We start from the raw sequence: 21,252 nt of genomic DNA, 5'->3' as shown, positions 1-21,252 counted from the left end.
TTCCTCCTCCCAAGAAGCGCATGGGCCTCTAAAAAGGTCTAAAAACTCAAGGTCTCAGTTCCAAGGATTGAGCTAACTAGTCTAAAGATAATCTCACTCCCTTTAGATAATCAGTCCTCCCACTGGGGACTGTGGGGAACAAGTAACCTGATGAGATTAAAGAAAAGGTTGATGAAAGGGGTGAAGGTGGTCAAAAGATATAAACTTCCAGTTATAAGATAAGTAGGTACAGGGGATGTAATGTGGATGGTGACTATAGTTAACAGTACTGTATTGTTAAAACAAACAAACAATAACAAAAAAGTACTGCATTGTATATTTGAGAGCTGCTAAGAGACTATATGTTAAAAGTTCTCATCATCGGGACACCTGGGTAGCTCAGTCGGTTAAGCATCCAACTTCAGCTCAGGTCATGATCTTGTGGTTCATGAGTTCAAGCTTCACATCAGACTCTGTGCTGACAGCTCAGAGCCTGGAGCCTGCTTCAGATTCTGTCTCCTTGCGCCACCCCCCACCCCCACCCCCGACCCCAACCCCATGTGTGCTCTGTCTCTCTCTCTCAAAAATAAATAAAACATTAAAAAAAATTAGTAGGTAAATAAATAAAATAAAACTTCTCATCAACTCTTAACTCTAGAGAACAAACAGATGGTTACCAGAGGGGAGGTAGTTAGGGAGATGGGTGAAATAGGTGGTGGGGATAAGAAGTGCACCTGTTGGGGTGCCCGGGTGGCTCAGTGGGTTAAGTGGCCAACTCTTGGCATCAGCTCAAGTTCGTGAGTTCAAGCCCCACATTGGGCTCCACACTGATGGTGCAGAGTCTGTTTAGGATTCTCTCTCTCTCTCCCTCTCTATATGCCCTTCCTGTGCTCTCTCTCTCCCTCTCTCCTTCTCTCAAAATAAGTAAATAAACTTAAAAACAATTTTTTTAAAAAAGGAGTGCACCTAACTTATCAAACTCAACACCCAAAAAACAAATAATCTAGTGAAAAAATGGGCAAAAGACATGAATAGACACTTCTCCAAAGAAGACATCCAGATGGCCAACTGACACATGAAAAATGCTCAGCATCCCTCATCATCAGGGAAATACAAATCAAAACCACAATGAGATACCACCTCACACTTGTCAGAATGGCTAACATTAACAACTCAGGCAACAACAGATGTTGCTGAGGATGCAGAGAAAGAGGATCTCTTTTGCACTGCTGGTGGGAATGCCAACTGGTACAGCCACTCTGGAAAACAGTATGGAGGTTCCTCAAAAAATTAAAAATAGAATGCCCTATGACCCAGCAACTGCACTACTAGGTATTTATCCAAGGGATACAGGTGTGCTGTTTCGAAGGGACACATGCACCCCCATGTTTATAGCAGCACTATCATCAATAGTCAAAGTATGGAAAGAGCCCAAATGTCCATCGATGGATGAATGGATAAAGAAGAAGCGGTATATATATACAACGGAGTATTACTCAGCAATCAAAAAGAATGAAATCCTGCCATTTGCAACTACGTGGATGAAACTAGAGGGTATTATGTTAAGCAAAATTAGCGAGTCAGAGAAAGACAAATATCAAATAATTTCACTCATATGAGGACTTTAAAATACAAACAGATGAACATAAGGGAGGGGAAGCAAAAATAATATAAAAACAGAGAGGCAGACACAACATAAGAGACTCTTAAATATGGAGAACAAATAGAGGGTTACTGGAAGGGTGTGGGACGGGGGATGGGCTAAATGGGTAAGGGACACTAAGGAATCTACTCCTGAAATTATTGTTGCACTATATGCAAACAAACTTGGATGGAAATTAAAAAATAAATTATTAAAAATAAATAAATAAATAAATAAATAAATAAATAAATGGAGTGCACCTTTTGTGATGAACACCAGGTGCTGTATGGAAGTGTTGAATCACTAAATTGTATATCTGAAACTAATATTACATTGTATGTTAACTCACTGGAATTTAAATAAAAACTTTAGGGGCACCTGGGTTACTCAATCAGTTAAGTGTCCAACTCTTGATTTGGGCTCAGGTCACGATCTCACAGTTTGTGAGATTGAGCCCCGCACAGAGCTCCATGCTGTCAGCACAGAGCCTGCTTGAGATTCTCTCTCCCTACCTCTCCCCCACTCTCTCTCTCTTTTTCTCTCTCTCTCTCAAAGTAAATAAATAAACTTTTTTAAAAATTAAATTGAAACTTTTTTAAAAACAATAAAAAACAAAAGTTCTCATCACAAGAAAAAGATTATAACTAAGTGATGGATGTTAACTAAACTTATTGTGGAAATCATCTCACAATACATACATATTATCAGGTCATGTTGTACATATGAAACTTATACAATGTTATATATTAATTATTTTAATAAAACTGGAAACATATATTTTAAAAAAGAAAAAAAAGTTTAATGGGACTCGAGAGAAATTCTTCATGATTCTCTTAGAACTTTAAGAAGCAATGCCTTCCCTTCCTCCAGACGTCATCCTCAGTAACTGTGAAACCCAGGCTTGCCACAGCCCTTGCTCCCTGCCAGTCTGAGAAAGAAACCAACTGAAGGAAGAAAACCAAGCCAGAAGAATCACAGAGATACAGAGCTGGAGCCCACCCTGATACTTCGGGACTTCCATTTGTGGGAACTACCTATGATTTTCCTTATTACTTAAACCAGTTTGGGTTGAGTTTCCTGCTACTTTCTTCTAAAGGAGAACTAACAGACAGATCCAGTTGTGTCACAGAAAACAAAGGACGTGGGAACTTCAGCAAGAAGCATTCAAGAGTCTTGAGTGGTGCCTAGAGGCCAGGTGAAGGAGGGCGTGCAAGAACTTGGTGACAGATGGTCACTAAGGGAGCAATTTCCCTGGTGGTGGCTGAGGTGGGACAGAGCCCAGACTGCAGTGGGTGGAGAGCTGAATGGGAAGTGGGCACTCAGAAGCAAAGATTCCTCAGTAGTGAAGTTTGACTGCAAATGTAGAGAGAAAGTTGCAATGAGAAGCCATAAATATAGAGGTATGTAGTGTTGAGAAAGGTTTTGAGTTGTTTATTTTGAAGACAAGAGCTAATTAGTGGATGAATCAACAGGTGGATCTCCAACTTTCCTGCCATGACCATGTTCTCTCTTCCCTGGAGTTCAAGGGGAATCTCAGTGGAAAGGGGAATTCAACAGCTCAATAACTAGAACAGCTCCTCATTTTTGATGCAGCTGTAAAACTTCGGAAAAGGCAAAAGTAGTACCTCAGCATTTCACATTCCAACTTTTGCATTAGATATACAAGACCAGCAATGCAGAATGAATCTACTAAAGCAATTCATTAGAAATAACAAACAAACAAACAAACAAAGGAAGCACTTGAAAAAATATGTACAAGAAAGTTCATTGAAACTTTTTTGTAACAGAAATATTGGGGGGAGAACAGAACGTGAATGATTTATTAATAAAGAAATGGTGAGTCTCCTGGCTGGCTCAGTTGGTTAAGTGTTCATCTCTTGGTTTCAGCTCAGGTCATGATCTCACGGTTTGTGGGTTCGAGCCCCATGCTGGGCTCCACGCTGGCAGTGTGGAGCCTGCTTGGGATTCTCTGTCTCCCTCTCCCTCTGCCTCTCTCTCTCTCTCTCTCTCTCTCTCTCTCTCAAATAAACAAATAAATAAACTTAAAAAAATAGAGAAATAGTAAAACCCAAAAAAGGTACACCGAGTGGTATTCTGTTGATATTTACTCTGCAGCATTAAAAAAAAAAAGAGAGAGAGAGAGAGAGAGAGAGAGAGAGAGAGAGAGAGAGAGCTGGATCTCTGTGTACGGATATGAAAAAATGCAGATGAAAACATGAAATTATGGAACAATATATGCGATATGATTCTACATACGAAATTCAAAGCAGATAGAATTGTTTATACTTATGCAGAGAATAAAGGTCAAGGAGAAAATATAACAAAATCTTATCAGTGGTTACTTCTGGGAGGGAAGTGAGATATGGTGTTCAGGGTAGGGAGGGGCATTTTAGGAAAGGGGAATTTCATATGTATTGTATACTTTTATGTAAGTTGAATTTTTATAAGGGTAAGATTTTTTTATGCATGACAAATGATAAAGTAAGTGTGTGAAGAAACATGAGGCATTTGAAAAGCAGGAACTAAATTTGTACTGACCAGCATATCATATTAAACAGGGAAAAGGAAAGACCACAACACTGATCATTTTTAATGTCTTTATCTCAAGTTATTAATGCCAAATGGATATGGCTTGTATGCTTTTTTGGGGAAAGCATTTTTAAATTAATTAGTTGTTGGATGTATGTAAAACCATTGGCATCAAGTTAAGTTTATCTGTAAGTAACTCTATATTCACCATCTGGTTAAATTTGGCATTGCTTATCTTCAAGTTGCAAGACCGCTCAAATAAAACTGGCTGTTGCTTCAAGAAGACTCCTGTGCGAGCCTATTTGCAAGTGTGGAATGTACATTGTGAGGCTGACTGGAGAGGCCAAAAGGCCCAACTCGGTCCTGAAACAAATCTCATCAGTAGGCCAAGCAATTCAGTTCAATTCTAAAACTTGGTCCCTCACCTAGGAAGTAAGAGAAGAGTAGGCCATGCAAATGGGAATACCACTCTCTGATTTCTTATTCAAAGTCATCTGAAGAGATGGTTTCAATAAGCAGAAAACCATCTAACACCTAGAGAAGTGAGACACTGAGAATCCAATGCTCAGATAAAGAATTTGCATATTTTCTAAATAAATATACAACCATTTTATAAATATATTGTCAAAGACTTTCTATTTCCGTCTAACTATAGCTATTATCTCAAATCTAATATATAAATAATTAAATTAAGTAAAAAATGCCCTTTACTCAAGCTATCAGTGGTTTACCAAACAACCAACCCTTGCTCATTGATTAGTTATCAGTTCCTAATTACAAAGGCCACATATTCTTTCCACAGTTACTTTAACGAGATGTCAGATGTCACTTCCTCCTAGTGCCTGAGGCAGACAATTCAAGAAATGCCCAAATGTGAATATATGTCTAAATCACTTTGAGTCTGGAACAGAGCAACAAATTTAGAAACACTTCTTAATCACTGAGGAAAAAAAATGGTCAAAGAGTTTAAAAAAAAAAAAAAAAGAACTAGGCAAGACTACTTTACCTATGGTCAAGTCATTCCTACGAATAATATCTTAGTCAAAGTAAGGCATAAAGCCCAGAAAATATGAATAAAATAGGGGCGCCTGGGTGGCTCAGTCGGTTGAGCGTCCAACTTTGGCTCAGGTCATGATTTCACAGCTTGTGAGTTCGATCCCCGCGTCGGGCTCTGTGCTGACAGCTCAGAGCCTGGAGCCTGCTTCGGATTCGGTGTCACCCTCTCTCTCTGCCCCTAACCCACTCGCATTCTGTCTCTGTCTCTCTCAAAAATAAATAAACATTAAAAAAAATTTTTTTAAAGATATGAATAAAATAACTTTAGTATATGACGACCTACAATCATTGGGTGAAAGAATATAAAGGAAGATTTTCCGTGGAAACACATATATCTAGTCAATAATTAAACAAGCATGAAGCATATACCACATATAAAACTGGTGATACAACAATAAACAAAACAGATAAGATCTCTGTCCTCTGCCTGGGAGCTTCCAAATTTTGAAAATTGACAAATATTATCCAAGAGAATCAAGTCTCCTGTCTTAATACAAAAAGCTTTTATTTTCTATTTTTTAGAGTTACTCCTACAAAGAAATAGATCAAATTTTTGTCTTATTTTTATTGGAAACTAAATAGAAGAGTATATATTTTTTCCTTTTAAACATTTCCCCTAATAGATTCCTTATATACATATACAAAGTTCAGTTTGAATAAGCAAAGAGCTCTGATAACACTACAGCATCACGTTTAAAGAATACATTTATTCCAAAAGATCTCACAGAACCAAACTCAATTATTCATCATTCCTTCATTCATTCATTCGTTCAGTCAGTCAGTCAGTTATTTTAAGTAAGCTCTACACCCAGTGTGGGACTTGAACTCACAACTCTGAGATCAGGAGTCATATGCCTTACCAACTGAGCCAGTCAGGTGCCCCAAACTCAATTTTTTGAATACAAAATTCACAAGAGTCCCATTTTATCTGTAAAAGTTCTTTATAAAATGGTTCCTGTAATTTTTGCACTGCTGCTATTACAAATTGGACGGCATTCATATAAGTTTCTTTATTATTTTGAAACTGTATTTCTTATACCTATTCACTTACCATTCAAATTTAAATTCTCAATTTTTTTTAATTCTCAATGTTTAATACTAGAGAATTCCTTCTTATTACAGTAGTTACTACAGTAAAAAAGTGCCATCATTGATTATAAACGCTTTAAATTAAGCTCCATAAAACCAGATTTTCCTGAAGGACTATAGGGAGAAAGGCAATGCCATATTCACTCCACAAACTCTGTATCTGGTGGATTTTGCTTTAAAATATTCTAATAATGCTGAATATTAACTATAGGTTGTAATTTGATATTCACAACTTTGTAACAATTGGCATAACAGTCAGAAACTGTCTCCAAAGAAACCAACCAATGGTCCAAGAACAGGAACAAAAAAACATGGGCTGAAATTAATGCTAAGATACTTTCTTTGTAATACTTCCAAAGATTAGCATTAAAAGGTGACCCAAGAAGAGACAGATGGACAGGGAATCTACTCCTTATTTAAGAGATGAAAAATCTGAGGGTTATAGGGGCAAAGTAGTCTCTTGACCAAAGATACACAACTTGTTGAGTACATGAACAGGACAAGAGCTCAAGTCTCTGTATTTCTAGCACTTGCTACACCAAGATGTAGGGAAAAGGTAAAAAATAGAGAAGGTCTCAATCATTACACACACACACACACACACACACTCTCTCTCTCTCTCTCTCACACTCTCTCTCTCTCTCTCTCTCTCTCTCTCTCTCTTTCCCTTCCTCCAAATTTTCCATGATTCTTCTCCTTCATTGTCCAGAATGCATGCCGTTCCTACTACTTATGCCTGACATGACTATTTCTTATTTATTCTCTTTCCAATATCAATAAAGTTAGCCAGGATATATTTATCTAAATCTCTGTTTGATGTTTTTTCTTAAATTATGAACTTAAGAACGACTTTTTAATGTAAAGTAACACCAATTCTTAAATGTGACTTAGTGATTTAGGTTGGACTGATTGTATTCCATATAAGTTCTATGCTTTAAAAAAGCTACAGGTGGGGCACCTGGGTGGCTCAGTCGGTTAAGCTCCGACTGCAGCTCAGGTCACGATCTCACGGTCCGTGAGTTCGAGCCCCGAGTCAGGCTTGGGCTGACGGCTCAGAGCCTGGAGCCTGCTTCCGATTCTGTGTCTCCTTCTCTCTCTGCCCCTCCCCCGTTCATGCTCTGTCTCTCTCTGTCTCAAAAATAAATAAACATTACAAAAAAAAAATTTTTTAAAGCTACAGGGGCATCTGAGTGGCTCAGTCAGTTAAGTGTCCAACTCTCGGTGTCAGCTCAGGTCATGATCTCACAGTTTGTGAGTTTGAGCCCTGAGTCAGCGTGAAGCCTGCTTAGAATTCTCTCTCTCCCACTCTCTCTCTGCTTTTCTCCCACTTGCATACGTTTTCTCTCTCTCTCTCAAAATAAATAAACTTGTAAAAAATAATGAAAAAGTTACAACAAAAAAAAAAGTTACAACTAAGCAATGCTATTAAAACAAGAAAATGACTTTAGATAAAGCAGAAATCATCATCATCATTTTTAAACCTTTTCTGAGCATTTTCCAATACAGTATTTAACTAATTTCTTCTCAGCATTTGGTCCCATTTGTTATAATTCAGTAATGGGTTGGGTTCTAAGAAAAACAGAAAAGGAAACGTGGCCTTTATAAAGTAGAATCACAGTTTAAATTTGAAACACTAATGCAGAATGTCCTGTGAGTGTGATTTTGCCCCTTCAAGGCAGGGCCTCTTTGATGTCTTGGGAGAGTTCAGTGAGTAGGGATGTAAAGTGAGGCAGAAAAGCAGAATAGATGGACAGTGACTAGAAGTTGGCATCAAATTTCAAAACTGGGATGCTGAGTCGTTCATACCCCCCTAAAATTAAATTCTGAAATGTAAGAGACTGCTGATTCCCAGCACACTTGAAAGGAAAGAAGCTAGGTCCCCAAACCCCGAAAGGCTTTCACTGATAATCAGGAGAAAGGTTTTAAGGTGATCAAACCAAGACATGGTTTGGCTTTTTCATAATAAATTTTTGTGCTTCAAAGCAGTTTTATTATCAGCTGTGAACATATATAATCCTAAATACTAGTGTTTTCTCCTCTGTCGATAAAAAATAAAAAATAGAAATTTATAGCAGTACCTGAGTGGCTCAGTCAGTTAAGCATCCGACTTTTGATTTGGGCTCAGGTCATTATCTCACAGGTAGTGAGATTGAGCCCCGAGTCAGGCTCCTGTGCTAACAGCATGGAACCTGCTTAAGATTTTCTCTCTCTCTCTCTCTCTCTCTCTCTGCCCCCTCCCACTCATGCACACACACTCCCTCTCTCAAAATAAACAAATTAAAAAAAGAAAAATAGAAACTTATTTTCTCAGCCCTTTTCTTCTAATTGTTAAGCTTTTAGGAAATCATACGATCCATTCCCAGTTGATCCAAAAACTAATGTCACAGTGCAAATTTAACAAAGCAGTTACAAGACCAAAGATAGGCACAGTCCCAGACCGGCTTGGTGTCACAAAAGATCCTGGTAGTGGGGAGGGGAGTATTACTTTCAAATGGTGCCTTCCAGGCAGAGCCCTGGGCTGTTGTAAGGCTTGCCTCATCTTCACTGTACCTCTTTCCCTTCCCAGATGGCTGGATCTGCTGGAGCTCAAGGTTCATAAAACCAAAGACTCATGATGGAAACGTCACCTGCAAGTTGGAATCAGGCTAGGACACTGAGGAAGCATTGCCTGTAGGAAATGTGTAAAAAGGATGAAGGTTGTGCATTCAATCCACAGGCAACCAGACCCAAAGCCAAGAGTTTCCAAAGCAATAAGAATTCAAAAGCATTAATTGGTGTCCCATATTGATAAGAAGCCATGATAATGACTGCATAGTTAAGTCATTGAGAGAGAAAGAGAATGAGTGATTAAATCACACTAAACCATTTGAGGCTGTCTTAAAAGATTAAGTAACAGGACAGGTATTTCTAGGTCCTAGCTGTACAATGCAGTCAGCAGACCAGGACAGCAGAGTATTTGTCTTATCTAATTTAGCTATTACAGCCTTCCATCTTGTCTCCACCTTGGAAAAATAAAAATGAAAGAAAGTAAAGGAATGAAAAAGAGGGCTGGCAAAGAAAAACAAAGTAATGGAATATACCAATCACTTTTCTGTATTGAAGAAGAAGGAAAAAGTCAGCTTGTATACATGTATCCATCCGTTCCAGCATCTGTTCAATGATTTCTCATGCAATATTTCATAAAAATAAATACATCAAACAATAATTTGAATACTAACAGTGACCCGAGAAGCTACAGTTTAACCCTACACCCTTCAGAATTGGTCTGGCACTCTGCACTAAAATTTTCTTATTAAAAAAAAAAAATCTAATTCTACATCTTTATCTTAAGGGTTTCTTACAGCCAAAATAGCTACACATTTTTTTTCAACTATTTAATTTTTTTTTTTTTAAGAATCAGGGAATTCTGGATCTTTTAGGAGATTTTTTAAAATCTGTATTATAAATTAACTTTTTCTTCTTTTTCTTTTTTAAAGGTTTTATTTTTAAGTAATCTCCACACCCAACGTGGAGCTCGAACTCACAACCTCAAGATCAAGAGTCTCAGGCTCCACTGAATAAGCCAGCCAGGCACCCTTGTAAATCAACTTTTTAAGGGTTGCCAAATATATCATTATAGGCATGACTCAAAGGTGTTCTGCTGTCTAATACAAATAGGAAATACTTGAACTCTTTGAATTGCAGATGATGTTAGAGTCTTTATTTTGAAAGACAGGAAAAGGCACTGGTAATACCCCAAAACAATCGGGAACAGTAAGTACATCCTGAGGGCCAGTCACTGTCCTACGTGCTTTACATACATTATCACATTTGATCTTTACAATAACCTGTGGGGCAGGCAACTACTTTACAGGTGAGGAAACAGGAGCTTATAAAGATTAAGTATCTTGTGCAGGTCACTCCCATTAGTAAGTGGACTGAACTCAAGTCTATGTGACTCCAAAGGCTAGATGTATATTCTTAGCCACTATTCTCTACTTCCTCATACCATCAGGTTCAACAACAAGCCCCACATTCATTCAGGGATACACCTTCAGAAATGCGTGTTCTCGTAGAATCATGGATCTCAGAGTGGTCACTCCCCCTACCATAGTTTAAGTCCCTCAACATCAAACTATTACTTGTATTAACTATCTAGGGTCAACTCCCTGTTGGGTCATTTAGTAGGGAACGAAAAGAAAAAGGAGAAGAGAGGTTTGGATTCTCAGGGAACATCTCTTTGTGATATTCCTTTTATCTGCATACTTATTTGGAAAGAGGGGAGGGGAACAAGCATAATTAAGAGTCCCAGATAGTAATGTAAAACTAGCTGACTCTTCAGCTACAAATAAATCAGTTTTAAGACAAGTAGGAGCCTCATATTAATTGAATTATGCCCTTATAGTTGTTCCCAGACATAGAGAAAGAATAATGGTGCTTAGGAGCCGCAGACCAGAGGAAATATTGGAAATGGGTCAATAAAATAGTGATGTTTGTCTCATTTGCATCCTGAGACTTTAAGGCTATAAATCAAAATTTATGAACCCAGATTACTCAACCTTGGAAAGCAAACAAGTCAACCCCAACTGGGAAATAAAATCCCATAAATTACACATCATGAACTATATTTTCAAGGACTCTGGAGACAACAGTCAGAACGTTAAAGCAAAAAACGAATTAGGGAGGGTTTGTAGTTAAAGATGGTGGACTAAACAGACACGTTTATCTTCTCTCTCTCCTGAAACTACCTAAAACTATAGTAAAGAGACTTTCATTAAGAGCACCACTCCCAGGGCACCTGGGTGGCTCAGTCACTTAAGCTTTCGACTTGGCTCAGGTCATGATCTCATGGTTCGTAGGTTAGAGCCCCACGTCGGGCTCTGTGCTGACAGCTTGGAGACTGGAGCCTGCTTCGGAATCTGTGACTCCCCCTCTCTCTCTGTCCCCTCCCCAGCTCATGTTCTGTCTCTGTCTCTCAAAAAATAAATAAACATTAAAAAAAAAAATTTTTTTTTTAAAGAGCACCACTCCCAAGAGCTATGGGAGAAGAGACACAATAGCAAAACGCTTTTTAAAATTTAAAATAGAGGTTGGAAAGCAAAAGGACAAATCCTGCTAAAATAAAGTAGGGAGTCCAAAAGAGTGAAATCCTAAAATCATCAGCTGAGGGAGTCTATCAGCAACCCGATTTGCTTTACAGAGAGGGTTCCCTTTAATCCTCAAAAATCAGCAGAACCAGGGACCTCTAGAAGCAGGGACAAAAATAAGAGCAAAACAGAATGGGAGAAAAGAAATCAGACACCCATCTCTATCCCTCTCCCCTCTCCCCCTTTGACCAAGCAACTGTTACTCCTGCCCTTCCCCCTCCACAGCATAATAGTAGTTAATAGTAGAGTTCGCTCCTCTGCACAGTCTCTGTAGATGGGAGCACCAGTTGAGAGCAGGGACATCATACTAAAAGCAAGGGGATTAAGTGACGCCTGTGCAAAGGAGGGAGACATCACATACTGAATGTTGACACCTCACAGTCCTTTTCTCCAACAATGACTGCCAGAACTGGCAGCCAGGATCCGAGTCCCTCTTCCCTGTTATTCAAGATACAGTCCGTGTCGGGGCGCCTGGGTGGCGCAGTCGGTTAAGCGTCCGACTTCAGCCAGGTCACGATCTCGCGGTCCGTGAGTTCGAGCCCCGCGTCAGGCTCTGGGCTGATGGCTCGGAGCCTGGAGCCTGTTTCTGATTCTGTGTCTCCCTCTCTCTCTGCCCCTCCCCCGTTCATGCTCTGTCTCTCTCTGTCCCAAAAATAAATAAACGTTGAAAAAATAAATAAATAAATAAATAAATAAATAAATAAATAAATAAATAGATACAGTCCGTGGATAGCAGCAACATTAAGAAATGCAGACTCTCAGCCCCACCCTAAACCTACTGAATCAGAATCCGCATTTCAACCATAACTCAGGTGACCAGTATATACGTTGAAGTTTGAGCAGCCTGGTTCTCACAGGAGATTATACTCTTCTCTATAAAACCCTCAAGGAAACACCAGAAGATATGGACATCAGGGTCGTTACCCCCCACAAAGTGACCCAGGCAGCTCTCCCTATACTGAAGCCTACAATCCAAAAGCCCACTCATTGTTCAGCATTTCCAGGAAGCTTTTTAGTGCTCAATGTTAAACATGATTACTAAGAATGTGAGAAAAATCTCTACCATGAGAGAGAACAAACAATCAGAAGTAACTTGGAAGAAACAGACCATACTAAAAAATAAAAAATAAAAGTTAAAAAAAAAAAAAAGATGTTATCAGCTATCCTCAGAGAGATAGAAAAGTATGCTATATCAATAAAAAAAAGAATGATAACTTTTTAAAAAATGAACAGAGGATAAAAAGAGTTTATACAAATCAAGAATATAACAGCAAAAATGAAAAACTCAACAAGGGGTAGAAAATATAGTTGAAAACAAAAACCCCCGGAAACAGGGCAAAAGACAAAGAGATGAAAAATGGAAAATGTCTTAAAATTAGAAAAGTAGAACATTAATACAGATTGTACCACATCCAAATAATAGGCATTCCAGAAAGAAAAAAATAAATTGAGAGGAAGAACTCAAACAGTAATTTAATAAAATTTCAAAATAAATGAGTTTCCAGATGGGAAAGACCAATTGAGTGCCTAACACAATAGATAAAAATAGGGCTATACCAAGATATGTCCTCATAAAATTACAGAAAACTGGTATAAAGAGAAGATTCTAAAAGCTTAGAGAGAAAAAATATGTACAGTGAGTCAAGAGACAAAACACTTCCAGATTTGTCAACCTCTAAGATTAGAATTAGAAAACAATTGAACAATGTCTTCAAAGTCTGAGGGAAATTATTTCCAACTTAGAATTATTTACTTAGCCAAAATATAAATTATGTGTGAGGGCACTTAAAGACATGCTTATAAAGTTTACCTCCTATACATTCTTATTTAGGAAGCTACTGGAAGAGGTGCTTAACAATAACAAGGGAGAAAAACAAGAAAGAAGAAGACATGGGATCCAAAAATTAGTGGAACCAATTCAAGACAGAGGTGAAGGGGGCCCAGAATGATAGTGAAAGAGAAGTTCAAGATGGCAGGTGTGCACCAGGGATAAAGGACACAGTTAAGATTAGAGGTCAAGAAGCTTTTAAGAGGGGTGTGCCCAAGATGAAATTGATAGAATGCCTGAGGGACTCAAGTAGCTACAGAGGGAACTTAGAAATGATTAAAGGAAAAACAACAACAAAAAAGAATAAAAAAGACTAAGGAACAGGACAATTATGTACTTCTTTTTTTTTTTTTAATTTTTTTTTTCAACGTTTATTTATTTTTGGGACAGAGAGAGACAGAGCGTGAACAGGGGAGGGGCAGAGAGAGAGGGAGACACAGAATCGGAAACAGGCTCCAGGCTCTGAGCCATCAGCCCAGAGCCTGACGCGGGGCTCGAACTCACGGACCGCGAGATCGTGACCTGGCTGAAGTCGGACGCCTAACCGACTGCGCCACCCAGGCGCCCCTTTACTTCAATTAAATTTTCAAAATGGTTCAAGAATAAAAGAACAATCATAGAATACCAAAGAGCTCATATGTAGGTAAGAGGCACATAGATATAAAGTCATCATCTTACAAATAGTTGTAAATCTTATAAGTGCTAAAGATTAATCTAAACAAAATAATGATACATCTCTGCAGGAAAGATGGGGGGATGGTGTGTGCATTTCAAATGGGGGGTAAACAAGAGCTAAATTTTCACTTTCCATGGCAGGAAGTAAATAGACAATACCTTAACTGAAAAATCAAGATACAACACTATAAGCCACTTGCTTAGTGATCTAGATGTAAGAATCAAATGTAATCTTTGATAAAGGAAGCTTCTAAAAAGCTGGAAAATGGAGGATGGAAGGCAGTGGCAGGTGGATGACAGCTGATATTCAAGCCTTACAAGCTGATATTCAATAAGACTTACAGGACTACTTCAGTCTTTAAACTATGTGCATTAATAACTGATAAAAATAAAAATTAAATTTTAAACATTAGACAATATGAAGGTGGATTGTCACCTTCAATAAGGGAAAAGTAAACGAAAGCCTATGGCCCAAGAAGGGGAAGAAAAAAAATCTCATAAAGTGTCAGAAAGTTAGCAAATAAGGGAAAGAAAAAATTAACTTGAAGAATGCAATCTTCAAAGATGGTGGAGTAATCCTCTTCTCAGATATCATCCAAAACCAACAAGAAGGACAAGAGGCAATAAAAACTTCCTCATCAATGAAACTAGGACATATCTGTGGCCCCAAACAGTAAAACGTGAAGACAAAGTGGAGAGAAAGGCAATTTGGTCCTGTGGGGGAAGGTAAGACTTCACAATGTGCACAGGGGATGCTGACCAGAAGCCAGCTACTTTGGCCCTCAGGCTCCAGGGTTGGAAGCATCAGTCACAAAAGATGGTAAGAGGGAGGAAGTGCTGAAAATAGAGGGCTTGACTGACAGTCTGCACAAAGAGCTTTTAGACCCCAGGCCCCTCCCCTACACTCTGCACTCTATCCTTCCCCATGCTCTAAGGAAGCAAGAGCTTTCTTCTCTGAAGCCACTGAACCAGGCTGGAGATGTCTGATCTTGAGGCAGTAGGTGCGGCATAGGGCAGGGATGAGGGGTTGAACAGAAAATAGGAGCACTAAAAGTAACTGCATACAGAGCCGTAGGATCTCAGCCCACCTCCCAGGAAATCTGCAAACCCCCATGAAAACCTCTACTTTTCATCGAAGAGGAGCATTCAGGAGCAGTAGGCACAGTGAGCCCCCTTCATATGGATTCCAGGAACTCAAACAACAAACATCCCAGTAGCAACCATGACGCCCCCAAGACCAGAGACTCATCCCCCAATTTTTATACTGTATACACTACCTGCTGGTGTTCCCCACCCTCAAAAAATGACACATTGTACTTCCTGACAAGAGGTGAGTAGGAATCCTGAATCCGGTTTCATTTTATGTAGAAAAAATAAAAGGTTGTATTGTTTCTTGCATCCAAGCATCATGGAAGTCACACTTGTCTTTGTTCAAGCTATTTCTTCTGCCACAAATGTCCTCCAGCCTTGCCTTCCTTGTGAAATCCTCATTCCAAGAACAGCCAGAAGGTCACCCTCTTTCTCTAGGTTTCTCTTATTCTTTTTCACATAGCAGAATTAATTACTCTTACATTTTTTCATTCCCATAGCTCTTTAAACTTACCTCCAAGACAGTACTTTGTTCTTTGGTGCCCTTTTCATTGCCTTAGTTGTATATGTCGCTTCTAGATTTTAAACTCTTTGATGGAAAAATCAATGTCTTATTCACCCTTGAGACACCAATATCTCCAATGTTTTGGATCCAGTCTATGATAAGAATCAGCTATCACTATCAAAGGACTACTCACCATCACCTTCCAGGAACTCCTTGGCGTCTAAGGAGGTGCCTATGTGTTGGGGAAAAAAAAAAGTGTAATAAACTCTGTGTCTGAACATAACACTAAACATAGTTATTACTTCTATGCAATAAAAACTGTAAATTTTTCTTTATGCTATAAAATAAATAAGACCCTAGAGAGAAAATGCAGAGAAAATTAGAGGGGTGGGGGACAATGGCCTATGGAGAAGCTGAAAAACCTTGTAAGTACAATAACCACACTTTCTGATAAATATTGACTTTACAAGTATGAGAGCCAAATTGTACTCTTTTGGCATATTTGAGATATACAGTTTCCTAAGTCTATGCAATCTTAATGGGAATTTAGAGAGAAAGAGAGATCACAACCCATGAAAAAGAAAGCCTAGTAGCTGTACTTGAGAAATCTTGAGGAAGTTGAAAAGTAGACTGATGATTTCAGAAATCTAAGAAAACTGGAATTTGAAGAGAGGTACTTAAAATTATTTTTAATTAAAAATATTTATTGTAGGGGCACCTGGGTGGCTTAGTAGGTTAAGTGTCCAATTCTTGATTTCTAGTCAGGTCATGATCCTAGGGTTGTGAGATTGAGCCCCGCATAGGGCTCTGCACTGAACATGGAGCCATGGAGCTATCTATCCCTCTCTCTCTGCCCCCCAGCCTTGGTCACACTAAATAAATAAATAAATAAATAAATAAATAAATAAATAAATAAATAAAATAGAGTAAGGCATTAAAAATATGCTTATTGGGGCGCCTGGGTGGCGTAGCCGGTAAGCGTCCGACTTCAGCCAGGTCACGATCTCGCGGTCCGTGAGTTCGAGCCCCGCGTCAGGCTCTGGGCTGATGGCTCAGAGCCTGGAGCCTGTTTCCGATTCTGTGTCTCCCTCTCTCTCTGCCCCTCCCCCGTTCATGCTCTGTCTCTCTCTGTCCCAAAAATAAATAAACGTTAAAAAATAAAATAAAATAAAAAATAAAATAAAATAAAATAAAAATATGTTTATTGTAGACAATTTGGAAAATATCAAAAAGTATAAAGAAAATAAACTATCTGTAATACCCAAAAATAAGTAAGTAAATAAATAAATTAATAAAATAAAATAAGATAAAATAAGAGTAGAAAAAAACCTACCCATGAGCTTCAATTCTATACTCAAGGGGAATAAAATCACTACCCAATCAATTTAATAAACACTAGGAAAACTCTGTGCTAAATAATCAGAATGGTTCCTAATAACTATTCCTGTCCAGATCATCTAGTTTCTACATCAGAGTGACAGTTCTGGAAGAATAAGAAGAAAGAGAACCTTTACAAAGCCCTTATCAATATTTTAGAAAGTATAGGTACATGACTATAACCATATGCTGGTTGTCAAAATAGACTAGGAAGGCATGAAAGAATTGATCTGTAGGTCTCTCTCTTGGGTCTACACTCTAGGCCTTATTGTTAGTAATAGAAACTATGGTATGTCTATTTTCTCTTGAGCATCACAACAGAGACAAATGGAAACCCATCCCACTGGATACCACCACAATCCAGAGCATGGCTGGATCCTTTCAGACAACAACACCCACTGAAGATGAGCTCACTCTCAAAAATTACAACACAAGAGGAAAACCAACCACCATGAAAAGGATACATCAAATCAAAAAATAAAGAATTTACAACATAGGAACTAGGAGTAATAGAACAATCTAAAAGGGACATTAAGATAAGTGTGTTTAAAATGTGTAAATTGCTAAAGAAAGAAAAGAATCCATAAGGCAAGGACTAGACATTATGAAGAAAAAAAAAAAGAATATCCATATTTGAAAATGATCTAAATGAAATACTGGAAACCAAAATACATTCACTGGGATAAATTCAAGTAAGTAAAAATACTTATTTGAGGGGCGCCTGGGTGGCTCAGTCGGTTAAGCGTCCGACTTCAGCCAGGTCACGATCTCGCGGTCCGGGAGTTCGAGCCCCGCGTCGGGCTCTGGGCTGATGGCTCAGAGCCTGGAGCCTGTTTCCGATTCTGTGTCTCCCTCTCTCTCTGCCCCTCCCCTGTTCACGCTCTGTCTCTCTCTGTCCCAAAAATAAATAAATGTTGAAAAAAAATTTTTTTTAAATACTTATTTGAGCACCTTTTTTGTGGGTAGAGCCCCAGGGTCCACTGCTAGGGTCCACTAAAAAGCACAGTGTACAGAACCTGGCTGCATTCAGCTTTAAGGAGTCTTTCACAGAAATCTTCCATTCCGGACCCTTCACTAGAGTTCCTTCTCATATAATCATTAAAAAAAAAAAACAAATGTTGTTAAATGTTACTATGTGATATGCACTGAGCTTGGGTCTAGGGGGTGGGGAGGAAGGGGAGAGTAAAAAAATAAAGGACAGGGGCACCTGGCTGGCTCAGTCAGAACATGCCACTCTTGCTCTTGGGGTTGTGAGTTTGAGCCTCACATTGGGAGTAGAGATTACTTAAGTAAATTTTTTTTAATGAGAAATATACAGGACTGGAATACAGTCTAATTATAAAAGCTGTAGTTGTAACAGCTACCATGTACCCAGCTCTATGCAAAGTGCCCACCTCATCCCATCTCTAATCCTCACAAGAACCTTATGAGTGGTATCACCAGTCCCGTTTTACAAGAAGAAAACATGTCCTTAGAAAGTTATAGTAACTTTCCCAAGAGCAAACAGGTAGTAGATTTCAGAGCCATGATTCCAGCCCAAGTCCTCTGACCCCCGCACCACCCTCTTTTTGCCATACTTGGCTGCATTTGTGCAAAATGCTTTCCGAGCACAGAGGAAGGAAGAATGGTCTGGCCCCAGAAAGGTCCCGATGGTCCCCTTAATTTGATCTCTTTGCTGACCATTCCATAATAGAACAATATCCACTCGATGTACAATGTTTTCGCTGAGAAGGCTTGTATTACAAGGCATGGTTCCCACTTGCAAGGAGCTTCCACTTTAGATAGAATAGTGGGGGGAGGGGAATAAATAATGTATAAACATTATAAAATTCCCAAATAATGTATATGTATAATATATTTAAAAATTATAGCTAAAGAAAAGAACACTGAGGCCTCAAATAGTCAAAGAAAAAAGGGTCGAGGACAACCGGGCCGTGAAGAAAAGCAAAGAAATCAAAGAAAAGGAAGGGGGTTGCAGGAAAGTTGACTCAAAAGATTGCACAATTCAATCCATGAGTTCCCAATAAGAATGGCAGTTTTTCAATCCTGGCTCTTCTATTTACCAACTATTTGAAAGGTGTTATTAACCTCTGAACCTCAAGCATCAGTTTCTTTATCTTTCAAATGGGGCTAAAAATGCCCAATTCACAGGATTTTGTCAGAAGTAAGATCATTTTTTGTGACACGCCTAGTGTCCTGCACACCTCCAGCAGCCAACAAATGTCAGACTTACTCATGTATATTATTGCATCTAAAGCTGAGAAAACTGAGGAAAATGTAACTATAGCCTTCTAGTATATTCCTGGTTTTGAAAGAAAAGAGAACTATTTTCCATGTCCACGGAAGAGTTAACAACATCAAATTGATACGTGGCTGGATTTGGTGATAGCAGTATTAGAGGCCGGAATACATTTCAGAGGGTTGGGCCCCAGTGTGCTGGGGGAGGCTTGGGGGGGGTGGGGGGGAGGCGGGGAGTAGTGGGGGGTACACATGACACACGAAAAGAAAGATTGTTCTCTCTTTGGACATATTTTAGCAAAGACCTCTAAGAGGCAGCAGACAGACTCCCTGTACTAAGATGATAGGATTTTGTGAATATATAAGCTGGTATTTGCCAATAAAAACTTCCTCCTGTGTGGCCCTTTTTATCCAATAATGATTTCCTGCTTTACTTGGGCTGCCAAATGTATCCAAAATGTAATAATCAGTGGGTAGATTCATAAATCAAATTGCAAGCTTTAGGAATAATGGCTAATGCTCTGATCATTTGTAGCAGAATTTTAAAACCTGCCAATGTTTAAGGTTTCTTGAGGTTTTAGAGTCAACTATAGTTTTGTTTTAACCTTTTCCCCTTTCAACACCTCACGAGTCAGCAGCAAGAACATGCTTTTCCAAGAACCTTCTTATCTGATTAGAACTATTCCCAGTTTCATCGTGAGTCAAAGTCAAATTTTATAATCCTGGGCTTCCAGGATGTCAGCCGAATCTACTGCTGCCTGGAGTCTAATTCTCTAAAATCGTTTCCACCAGGAAAACCTACTCACCTCTCTTCAATCCCACATCAAGAGCATCAGCTGCCGGCCTTAGCACTTGGAGACACTTTGAAGTGGAGACAGGTTCAGCGGGCAGAGTCTGACCAGGGGAAGCAGGGGAGGACCCAGCATCACATACAATGGGCTCTGAGCTCCCAGGCTCTAGGTTTTCTCTGTAACTAATTTGCTTGTGATCCAAGCCTTCACACTTTGAATTCCCAGATCCCTAAACCTCATTTGGTACCCTGGAAGCAGCCTCCTGGGTCTGCCTCTCATCTTTCTTCCTGCTTTTCTTAATCCTGATCCTAATTTGTGGCGCTCTCCTAGTGACTGGAATGTCTCCCCATGCCTAGCCCTGAAGGATCCCCCAGATTGCCAATCCTGGTGCTTACCGTGGCTATGGGGGAAGATTCCAAGCCAGCATTTTCCAAGTGTTTTCTGCACAACGTCGATGTAGGGACGTGCTCCTCAGACTCCATTCTCCTGCAGGTTCACAACGTGCTGTAAGGAAGCACAGCTGAGGCTCTAAATCCCAGGAAAAAAGCAGAGGAAATAACCGGTTTTTAACTTCATTTAACCCAGCATTTTGCTATGGACTGGATGGCTTTTCTCTCATCAAAATGCCTACTGCTCTCATATTAATCCCTTAAAGGATTCACAGTGGGCACACACCTGAGCCCTAACACGTTCCAGCTCCTGGGACTTTGGGCAAGTTCCTCATCCCTCTCAGCCACAGTCTCCATATCAGGAAATCGAGGCTAAAATGAGTTAATATGAAGACCACCTTGGGTTGTTGTGAGAAGATGCATTCCCAGCGCATGCTAAAGTCTCCTTAAAAGCTTTTTTTTTTTTGCTTTTTTTTTAAAATATAATTTACTGTCAAATTGGTTTCCATACAACACCCAGTGCTCATCCCAACAAGTGCCCTCCTCCCTGCCCATCACCCACTTTCCCCTCTCCCCACCCCCCATCTACCCTTAGTTTGTACTCAAGTCCTTAAGAGTCTCTTAAAAGCTCTATTTTTAACTAATTGTTTCCACAACACCCTTCCACATAATGCTCCGCCCCTCTGGATTACTGCATCCGATTCCAGCCACACTCCCAGCTTTAGGTCTCTTTCCTGCTCCAGGGATCCCTTCATGCCATTGCCAAAGAATCATTCCAAAACACTGCTTTTGTCAGGTCCCCAGGTTTCTGAAGGCTTTTTTTTTTTTTTTTTTTTAAGTGACTGAAATTAAGTCCAAACTCTGCCTGCCTATGAAACTTCCCCATTCCCTGGGAGCTTCCTCCTCTTTGCTTGCTCCAAAATGCCCCCACCCCCACCC

General features: G+C 39.4%; 1 long non-coding RNA gene across 2 annotated transcripts in view; it reads right to left on the bottom strand.

Moving 5' to 3' along the window:
- Positions 1–20,832, bottom strand: part of LOC123384472 — a 31,170-nt gene extending 10,338 nt beyond the window's left edge. For both annotated transcript variants that reach the window (XR_006595596.1, XR_006595597.1), the window contains exons 1-2: positions 20,320–20,832; positions 15,712–15,750 (exon numbers count right to left, since the gene is read on the bottom strand). This is a non-coding gene — a long non-coding RNA (uncharacterized LOC123384472). The remainder of the gene's footprint in view (positions 1–15,711; positions 15,751–20,319) is intronic.
- Positions 20,833–21,252: the final 420 nt, after the last annotated feature.

The sequence above is a fragment of the Felis catus genome, chromosome A1, assembly GCF_018350175.1.
Source record: "Felis catus isolate Fca126 chromosome A1, F.catus_Fca126_mat1.0, whole genome shotgun sequence".
In the NCBI taxonomy this organism is placed as follows: domain Eukaryota; kingdom Metazoa; phylum Chordata; class Mammalia; order Carnivora; family Felidae; genus Felis; species Felis catus.
The sequence above is the reverse complement of the archived record's forward strand: the minus strand, read 5'-3'. Positions and strand labels throughout refer to the sequence as shown.